Source organism: Pinus tabuliformis, chromosome 1_2 (genome assembly GCF_031772625.1).
Source record: "Pinus tabuliformis cultivar Carrire ecotype Pingquan chromosome 1_2, CPIR1, whole genome shotgun sequence".
Classification (NCBI taxonomy): domain Eukaryota; kingdom Viridiplantae; phylum Streptophyta; class Pinopsida; order Pinales; family Pinaceae; genus Pinus; species Pinus tabuliformis.
Window position 1 is genome coordinate 581,150,581 of NC_142298.1, and position 11,232 is coordinate 581,161,812.

Genomic DNA, 11,232 nt, shown 5'->3' on the forward strand with positions numbered 1-11,232 from the left:
TGCTTAATCTAGTTGACCAATCACAAGAATCATGAAACCCATGCTTAAGAAATAATTATTATTATTTCTTCTTTATTTACATAAAAATAAAAAATAATATGAAGACTGAACATAGTTACTTTTCCATCACAGAGAACATGGCAGCAAGTTTGACTCCAAAAGTAGAAGGGATAAGTGGTTGGTTTACAATCTTCCATGTAAAAGTTAGAAAGAAAGTCCTTCCTTGCTTTGTAATACTTGGAGGCTAAGTAAAAAGGGAAAATAAACTATGTGTGTTATTTCTAATTTATTCTTAAGGCTATATTTCACTTTGGTTAAAACTCTAGTGTCACTACCAATGATAATAAGGTCAAAAACATAAAGAACAATTACTATGAAATGGCTTCCTACTTTATTGGTGTCGACATTAAATTTTGAGTAATATCTAGAAAAGTTGGTGTCAATAAGAAATCTATCCATTTTAGCATTCCAAGCTTAAGACCATAAAGAGATTTCTTAAAGTGGCAAACAAGGTTGGAATCATTCTAAACATAGCCAAGAGGTTGTCCCATGTAGATTTATTCTTGTAGATCCCCATGCATGAAGGCAGATTTAACATCAATTTAATGGACCTCCCATCTATGTGAGACAATAAAATCTAGAACAAAGCAGATGGATACATGGGAAAAAGTTTCATTACATTCAATGCCTTCAGCTAAATAGAATTCCTTGCCAACAAATTGTGCCTTATGTATTTCATCAATTCCATTTGATGCATACTTAGTTCTATGCACCCATTTACATCTAATAAGTTTTCTTCCTTTCAGAAGAGGTACAAAATCTCAAATATCATTCACCATTAAGTAACAATATTATTCATTAATTCTTGTGTCCCAATCCAAATGGTCGAAATCTTTTGCAATTTTTTATTATTATGAGTCTCTAAAACTTGATTCAAAAGAGAGGATGCTCATTGGTTGATATGGAGGTAACTAGATATTTCTCATATTGAACAAACCCATCTGGGAATTTGTAGTGTTGGTGTTGTCTCATGATCAATGGACTCATCTAGAGGAAGGAAAGTAGGTGAAGGTGGAATTCCATCCTCATTTTCATCATCTGAAGAAGAGACTAGAATAGGATTAGAATATGGTGCATACACCAAAGATTATTAACAAGGAAAAGATGGATTTCAGGTTGAATTATACTAGCAGGCCAAGAGATTTAACTACTTCATTGGAAAGAGGTTGAAGAAGTCTAGAAATTTTGGCATCTTCAAAATATTCAACAGAAATGAAATTCTCACTTTTAGGTTATAAGGCTTTCCTTTTAGCAACATGAATGTCAACCCATGCTTCACTACCAGAATTCAAGAAAGTGGCATACATTTGGATTAATTTTAGTCCATGCTTCTTCCAGTGATGTATATTTTTAAATCCTTTGTGAGAGTGTTATTTGATATGTAATTTTCATAAATAGTTGCTTCCACCCAGTTATGAAAACTTAATAACTTAGATCATATCATACAATTTCCCATTTCCTTTAAATTTCAATTATGTCTCTCGAGAATACCATTTACAGTGGTGTATATGGAACATTATTTTGAAATTGAAGGCCTTGTGTAGTACAATAAGTTGTGAATTTATTGTTAACATATTCGCCTCCATCATATATTCTTAACCTTTGTAGTTGGTGTCCAAATAATTTTTCTACAAGTTCCTCATAAGCCAAGAACAAGTTAAAAACTTCATTTTTAAGTTTTAAGAAGTAAATACAAGTGCATCTGGAGAATTCATCAATGAAAGTTATGAAGTACTTATAACTAGAGAAAGGAGAACATTGACCACACAAATAACTATGACAAGTTGCAAAACAGTCAAGGCATGCCAAGAGGCATGTTTGTCAAAATTGTAGCAATGATGAGTGCCAAGAATATAGTTGACACAAACACTGGTCATCTCTGCAAGAAATAAGAAGACAACTAGTCACCATATTTTGATTACATAGTTGATGCAATAAGAAATAGTTTGTATGACCAAACTAGTTATGCCAAAGTTTACTCAAGTCGTTGTCATGAACAATAAAACATATGGAAAATATGACTTAAATTTATCAAGTTCGTATAACTTGATAATATCATTAACAATTCCAGTGGCAAGTACATGCTTGGGATCCTTTAAATCCTTAATTACACTTGGTGTGGTGAAAGACTTATTTTTTTACCTTCACCTAAATGAGTGATTTGATATATCAATAGAAGATTACAAGAAATACTTGGAACACATGATACATCATTGAAATGACCATTGTTAACCTAAGTTTTTCAAATCCTACAACGCTAATAGATACAACATCACCAACAAATATTTGTATGGTATTATAATCATTAAGAGTGGAAAAAATGGTATTATCCTTAGCCATATGATAATTTTCTTTAGAACCAATAATCCACTGATAAAAATAAGAAGTGGATGTTTAATTGAAGGAAAAACTAGAAGAAAAAAGTGCATTTCCATGAGAAAAAGTGTTAGAAGAAGAAGAAGAATTAAGATTGATTTTGTGCTTGTTCATTGATGCTTCTAATCCCTACATATTTTTAAAACATTTAGACTTTAGATGACCATTCACTCACAACAATTGTAATGCTTCTTAGTCTTATTACATTTTTATTTTGGTCCCTTGTCACAATTGGGAGTAGAAGTTGGCTAAGACGGGTTGAGGCCCTTATTTTTCTTGTTGTTGTGAATATTTTTTTTCTTTGTATGCTTGGTTTTATCTTTTTTTTGGGCCAATAAGGATCTGTGGATGTTCCATCAGTGTTGATCACTTCAAAATGCAAGATCGTGTCTTACTCTCTAATCAAAGGATCACAAAAGGATTTAGGAGTGGGATCTTGATACGAAGACCCTAGAGTTTATCTGATAGAAGAAAAGGTATATTCAAACTTAGAATATGCAATTCCAAGCTTAGCAAGAATAACATATATGCATCATTCATCCTTCATATCAATTTTACAATCTTTAAGTAAAATTCTAACTACTTTGAACTTAGACAAATAAATTTCAATAGAAAGGAAATCATTAGGACTTAAAGACGTTATCTGATAATTTGATGGGCTTGAATGACATTGTATTTTCCAAATACTTTATTATCTTCTTTCAAGCTTCATGTGGGTCATTAATTCCTTGAATATGAAACTTTAAATCAAGAAAAATGGACATTATCATTAATCCACATGCTTCATTATTCTTATCATCCCATTTTAATTTGTTTTCAAAATCAATGGGGGATTTCTCTTTCCCCGAGATAATCCAATACAATCCTTTACCTCTTATTAAATCTCCATATGGGATTTTCATGATAAGTAGTTGGTGTTAGTAAACAAAAGATCACTTGGATATTCATATTAAAATATGTGGGTAATTTGGATTCAAAATCTAAAATTAGCTATCTAGGTTTCAAGCTCTCAAAAAAATAGGATATTTAGAAAAATAAAAACGACACTGAAAATGAATTATATATGTGAAAGTTATCCTCCTTTTGAAAAGGGTAGAAAAGGTGACAAAATCACCACGTGGAAAGTATAAGTTGGCAAATGTGGTGATGGATGCTAATGTTTTTTTATAACTAATTCATCATTCTACATGCTTTTGCTGACATATATATATAATTTTCTTTCATTTGTTCCGACCCAGAAGCTTCTGAAAATTTTCGCTCCCCTCTCCCACCACTGCTTTTGCTCCCACTTCCAAGAAGCTTAGGCCATGACCAAAGTGTCCACCTGAGACAATTTATTAATGAAAAAAATGTGCATAAGAAAGTTTCTCACAATTGACCATCAGCAAATGACCCTCCAAGCTCTTTAAATGAAGACCACAGAACAATCAAGTGTCAAGCCATGTATCAATAGTTGTTAGTATCAAAGATAATATGAGTCATTGGATCACTCTATGTCTAAAACATATTATGACTATCAAATTACATAATTTCATATGTATACTAAAGAAAAACACTTTTAAATCAAAGTGATCTTAACTAACTAATAATGTCTAAATATCCTAACATCCATGATGTAGAGAAAAGGAAAAAGATATTCTTAACATTTGAATCCATGCTAGGAAGTCTTAAAATATTTCTTAATAAACATGCCCTCTTCATTTCCCTAATAAGAAACAACATATATAGATATGACATAAGAACCATCAGCGTTTAGCTCAATTATTATATTCATATGAATATAAGGGCTTTCTAATATGTGTTGACAATGCCATTTCAATATTTGTGTTTTTTGTAAAACAATGTCTAGGAGCAGTGAAAGGGAAAAGGCTTTTAGTGAATAAGCTACAAGTTCAAGGCTCACAATGTATATCACTTTTGCATGTTCAAAATAAATACAAAAGCATATTTTACAACTATTTTATTCTTTAAATAAAAGTTACCAAACTCAACATGTTGAGGCCAAAGAGTTAGTGTTTACATAGGAATTGAGAAAAACTCAATGAAGCCTGAATTTATTAGGGGAAAAAAATATGAAAAAATACATGTGTGTGACTCACAAGCCAAGTTATATTCCCTGGTGCAATTCATACTTGAAATTCCATGTCAATTCCCAATTATGACTCCCAAGAATGAGTCTTGCATTTGAGTCAAACTCCAAAGTCCATTTCAAATGCCTATTTATGACTCCCAAGCATGACTCTTGCATCTAAGTCAAACTCCCAAGTGTAATTCCCATGTTTGAGTCAAACACTTGAGTGTAACTCAAATCCAAATTGGACTCTAAATCCTTTTGGCTTGATGCAATTTCTTTAACAAGCTCAATCAAATTTGAGAATTCAAATAAACTCACCCACTCTAGTGACATTGCTTAGAAATTTATATCAACAAGCCAAACAAGGTAACCACATGTTTTTTATTAACTTCAAAATAGCACAAAAAGAGAAGAAAAAAGTTGAATATGATAAAACAATTCTGATTTGGTAAACTTCTTACCATCTCATTGTTCATTTTGAAACCCTTTTTATTTACTTCAAAATAGCATAGAAAGAGTATAAATGAATCAAATATATTAAAATAATTTTATTATTTTAAACTTGATACCATCTTATTGACCATTCTGAAACTCATGTTTTGAATCAAAAGTAAACTAGCCTTGGTGGTAATATCTTGTATATAGAGCTTTTCTCCAATACCTATGAGAGTGACTTTCAGGCTAGTTTTTCCCATTGCATGGTTTCAATTGTTCACGTATATGCACATAACCTACCCTTACCTACACTACATTTCCTATCCTTTTGGGCCACTTTCTATTTTTAGCACTTAATATATATAGTATGCCTATTTTTAGCAAGGTGTGGCATGTAGGATGACATGTGGCAATAATTGGCCATTAATTGGGTAGTGGTGTGGATTTTTCCTCTCTAGTAATGTGCACTTTCTATTGTTTAGGGACCCTATCAACAAATGAACAATCACGTCCTATTTTGGGGGACAACCTTACCCATAACCCTATCTACTCATCCATTAAATCTACGAAACCTTATCCTTTGACTTTTATTCTTACTTTTGGACTTTTTCTTCACCACTTAAGTTAGGAATTGGCCAACATTAGCCCTCACTTCATTAGACCCCAATTTATCTTTGGTCAACATTATTATTGACCCTAATACCATTTTAGAAGTTGTAACTACATTTTTGGTCCAATTAACTAGAATAAAGAAATAGTTGCTTTTCTACTAGTTGTGCATGCACTTGGAACCACACTTAGTGCACATTACTTCTCTCTATGAGAAATTTATTTATTTGTAATCAAGTCAAGCAATAATCATATGTTGAATTCTATAGTGGTGGTCGATCTTCATAGTTTATATTTTAGCCCTTGTAATGTATAAATAATTTTCAAGACATGTGTGTCATGTCATTTTGATTATTTAGCCCTTGAAATAATTTATATAAAATGTGTTCTTCATGTTCAATTTAAAAGAGAAAATTTCTAAATTTGAAATTTGACTTTTTGTCTCCAAACTAGTCAAGTCAGCCCTCCCTCAATTCAAGGTGGCTCAGTGAAAAGGCACACCCATTCTGGACAAGAAGAACTCTATATAATACATTCAACCTCCTCCATAAATGCACCATTTGACCTCACAAAAGAATGCCAGTTTATGGGCATTTAAGTGAAGTACAAGAAGGACAAAGAGAAGGATGAAAATCATCTTTCTCTCTCTAACTCACATCTCTCTCTATCCTACCTCACATGTGTGTTTCTGGATATTTTATGGGAAGCATATTTTGGACAAGCTGAAATTCTAGGTATTTTCTGCACATGCCAAAATTCTAGGCAGTTTTCAGGCAGCATATTCTAGGCAGGCTGAAATTATGGGAAGATTTGAGAGGGCCAATGTTTGAATTGGAAAATTTTTACTTGACTTGACTTGAGGGTTGCTTGACCAAGTTTGACCATATCTTGTTGGATGTCATAGTTGACTAAATGCATTAGATGTATCTCTTGTTGAATTGAAGAAATTCTCTAAGGAAAAGGTTGTTGGTTTTTCCCCCAAGTGGGTTTTCCCAAGGTAAATCTTGTGTTCTCTTATTACATTGTAATCTCTATTGTCCTTATAGTTTTATGGTTGAATATTTGAAGTGTAATTTCTTAGTGGTAAACTAGAATTGTTAAAAGAAAATTTATATCATTTGAAGTAATTATCAATATTTCAAAAATATTGTGCTTATGTCTATTGCACTTAAAAAACTCAACATGGGATCAAAGCTTTGGTGAAAAACGAGACATTGAGATAACTCTTGGAAATATTTGGTAAAGGGAAAAGCATTGAAGAAGACCTCATCTAAGATTATTTTCTTGTCTATTGTTATTTTTTGTAGCATCATATGGGTGCTCTAGTCTCGACTTTGGCCATAGAAGCTAAGAAACACAAGATCTCCAAAACCTAGGAAAGGTTTTAGGAGGAAACACCTAGAGATGGCTCAATTAAGTTAATTGATCAATAATTAAATATTTCCTAAGTCTAACTTAGGAAAAGTGATTAATTAATAACAATTAATTGATAAAGGTGAGAAATCTCCAGAAACTCACATGGATCAAGTTTGAGATGATCTTAGCTATTGATGGGGATCTAATCATGGTCATTGGTTCACCAAAAAGAAATTATAAGAGCAACTCGATGGTTTGATGGAGAATACAATTGAGAGTTCGATTTCCTTGGTAAATCAAGCTACCTAGTTGCAGATATTGAGCAAGAGAGATAATTTTGAGCCAAAAGGGATGCAAAGATAGAGGGAGCAACATAAGTCAATTTCAAAGGAATTTCCAGTTATGGAGAGGCAACAACAAGAGGCCAAGTTATTCCACTAGAAGTTGTGAAAGGACTATGCAGGCAACTTCGGTGAGGTAGTTCAATTTTGTTGAGGAGGAGGTTGATTCAATTGTCAAAGGTTGGGATAATTTTCCATAGGGCCAAAGAATCACTCCTAGAGGTAGCAACAGACACGAAAACTTGATCAAAGGCAATTCAAGGTTGTGTGTTTGAGGGTCTGCTAAGCACTACGTAAAGGCATGTGCAAGGGTACTTGGAGGGCTAGTTTTTTAAGGAAGGTTGCGTCGAGATTCCTTGTGGAGAAGGGAAATTTTCCCTTAATAATTTTGGCTAAATTATTTGTTGAGGGTAGCCAATTTGGCATCTAGATTGTACTCAGATTTTTATTGCTACATAATAATAATAAAACCCTCATTTGATGCATTAATTTTCCCACATTGGATTTTTCCAGGGACGTTTGTAAAAAAATAACAGTGTTATTTTTTTGTGTGTGTGCTCTATATTTCTTAGTTACCATAGCATATTATATTTGTGAAAAATTGCAGTGTTATTTATTCGTTGTTTGTCATAGAAAATAAACTACATAATTAATCAGTTAGGAGAATAAATTTCCAGTTACTGCAATTTGAGGAAATTTTGCATGGTATCATAGCGAGTTTGGAAGATCAGTGGATTAGTAGTGAAGAGGGAGAAATTTTGCAGTTCAAAGGGAGCCTGAGCAAATTTCTTCTAGGTCTGTGCAGAGGTCCATCCAAGTAGTGTGAATTGCTAGGAAAGGATTCGATTTTTTAGTTGCAGGTGGCATAAAAGGTTTGAATAACCTAGAAGTAGTTCCAGCAGGTAGTGGTGTTGCCAAGAAGCAATTCTATTGAGTAGATCAGTGAGTTTGTTGAGAAGATTTGGGAATAGTTGGTTTGAAACTAAACCAACAATAGAAAATTAGAGTTGGGTGGAAGAGTAAAGAACACACAGAGGAATTTCTCAAAGGATTTCCAGATCTAGTTTCTAAAGAAAATTCGTGATTTCCAGTAGTAGAAGGTAGTAGCATCGAGCAGAACTACGCATTTCAGGAATGAGTGTGAGTTGCAAAGCAGGTAGTCGAGCACGAAAAGGAGATTCTTGCTTATTTTCCCAATTTTGAGTTTTGCAGAAATGGCCTTAGCAAGACTTCAAGACCAAGACATGCTAGATGGAGCCTCAAATTATTGTATCTCGAAAGACAATGCATTTTAGTTGAACATGGTTTGAAGACATATGCAAAAAATGTTGTAGCCATACCTATAGATCAGTAGCAGTTATAAAATTACAATAAGGAGATGTCCAAGGCAAATAAGTTCATCCTTGATGGCATTCGGGATCATTCTCACACTTAGCAGCCAATAATATGGCCAAATAAATGTGGGAAAACAACATTGATATGGTAAGAATTAATTTCCAAGTCATAGATTTGCATCCAATCACTTATAACATTGCAAAATTATAAATTATAGATGGGAGGGAAGTAGACGTTGACTGAAGAGGACACATTAGATTCTAACAAGAATGAAAACTCAATAAAGGTTTCATTGGAAACAATCACATGTACCAGGTATATGTGTAAGGAATATGAATCAAATAAGATATTAATAAAGATGTAAGTTAAAAAGAAAAAGCAAAACCATTTATACTAAAGAATTCTCCACCCATTCAAGAAACAATGGTAATAGCAAAAGCATTTGAGGTGAAAAACTTGAGATATTGTTTAATAGAATTATATTAAACCTAGAACCAAGGACATAAAAACTCAAGGGAAGCATAAAGAATAAAGATATCACTATATGACTTTAGGAAAATAGACAAGTTCACAAATATCTCAACAATTCAAAGAAATAGAAAGGTGTCATAATGTCTTTTGTGGAGATACAAAGCTTAGAACTACATACAAGAAGTTACACTCTACCACTCAAATGGGATGGACATGATGTCAAGAACATAATGATTGATGCAATTGGTCACCCATGTGATAAACCTTCAAGAAAAGTTTATGGAATTCAAATGGTAAGGTAATAGTTACAGGTTGTATGTATTAGGAAGCCTACATCATTAGGTAATGGAACAAAAAGACACAAAAGGAAATTATATGACATTACATACACATTAATGTAATTGGAACAAATATCATAATTATAATTGTGAAGACTCGATATTAAGAGGTAAGCTAAAATATCTCAAACTTCCATTACAAACAAGTCTTTCAAATATTTGAAAACAAAACTATAATCAAGCTGACTCTCAACAATGCAAGACAAAATCACCCAACATTACTTTGAAGGTTTCCAAAAGGAAACACATTTTTATGTACAAAAATTAACAAATTAGAAATAAAGAAATCAGTAAAGAAATATCAATAAAGTAGTAAGATAAGAAAAATAACACATTAAATTAATTGATAGTTAATAAAAAGATATCCTCTCAAGAAAAAGTACCAAGGCACCCACTTAAATTTATTTATTTGGTAGCCTCTCAATGTAAAATTCATCTTATATTCATTATTCAATCATAGTTTATAATTATTGTTTTTAATATATATATTTTTAGTTAAGTTAATAGTTAGCTTATTTGCATACACAACTTATGTTCTTAATGTATATAACTAGTTAGGCCTCCAAATGAATATCTTAAATAAAGTATGCATACTAGTCTTCTCAAAAGTATGCATAATGGGTACTCGTTGGATGTGAAATTTAATTATGCATCCAATGAGTGTCTACCTATAAGGATATAAGCTAAAAATACAATTAAAAAAAAATAGTTTTTCTTTTCTTTTCTTTCCAAAATTTATAATTTTTATTTTATTATTTTAACTATTATTTTATTATGTTTCCTTAGGAAGCCACTTTTAGGTTAAATTTCCTTTAATATATATATATATATATATATATATATATATATATATATATATTATATATATATATAATATATATATATATATATATATATATATATATATACATATACATATACATATATACATATACATATACATATACATTGTTCGTTAAAAAATAGGGTATTTGACACAAGTCAAATATCTTAAGTAGTCACTCACACAACCAAATCAAATATCATAACACCAATGTTTTTATGCAGTTAAAACTTTGTAAGAGGGAAACAATACATAGCCCCAACTAACATGGCCAATTATGCAAAAGAAAAATGTGTACATAAGGGATTTTCACAATCGATTATCGACAAAAGACCTTCCATGCTCTTTAAATAAAGATCATGGACTAATTGAGTGTTGAGCTACAAATTAATAGACATTAGTAACAAGGAGAATACTAAAAAATACATTTATATGCAAAGACACATTAAACCAAGTTGATCTTAGCTAACTCTTAAGTGTCTAAATATCCTAACATCCCCACTTAAGAACTACTTGTGATAGGATTGAAATATTTATTAAGGTGACACAATAATAGAAGGAAGGAGGCATTAGAGTATATCCCCACTTAATGGAAACTTCTTGAACTCCTAACCTAGATCAAAGTTTAGAAAACTTCACTTCAATAATAGGCTATTGTGAAAAATGTTTGCAACCTTGTCATTTAACAAGGAAAAAATACTTCAAAAAAATGATCATGAATAAGCTTACTAATGAAGTACATTTGTAACTAAATGTGCTTGATGTGTTGATGTTGAACTAGATCATTGGTGACCTTGACGGTATTTTGATTGTCACACCCAATGGTAGTCAGATGATACTATTAAAATCCAAACTATGAGAGGATCTATCAAAGCTAGAAGGATTCTAGAATTACTTTAATTATTGCTCATCACTTGTTTCTACTAAAAAAAATAGTATGTTGCTTCTTACAAACCCAAGTGGTAGGTATTGAATCAAGACTAAAAACATAACTTGCAAAAGACTTTTGATCAT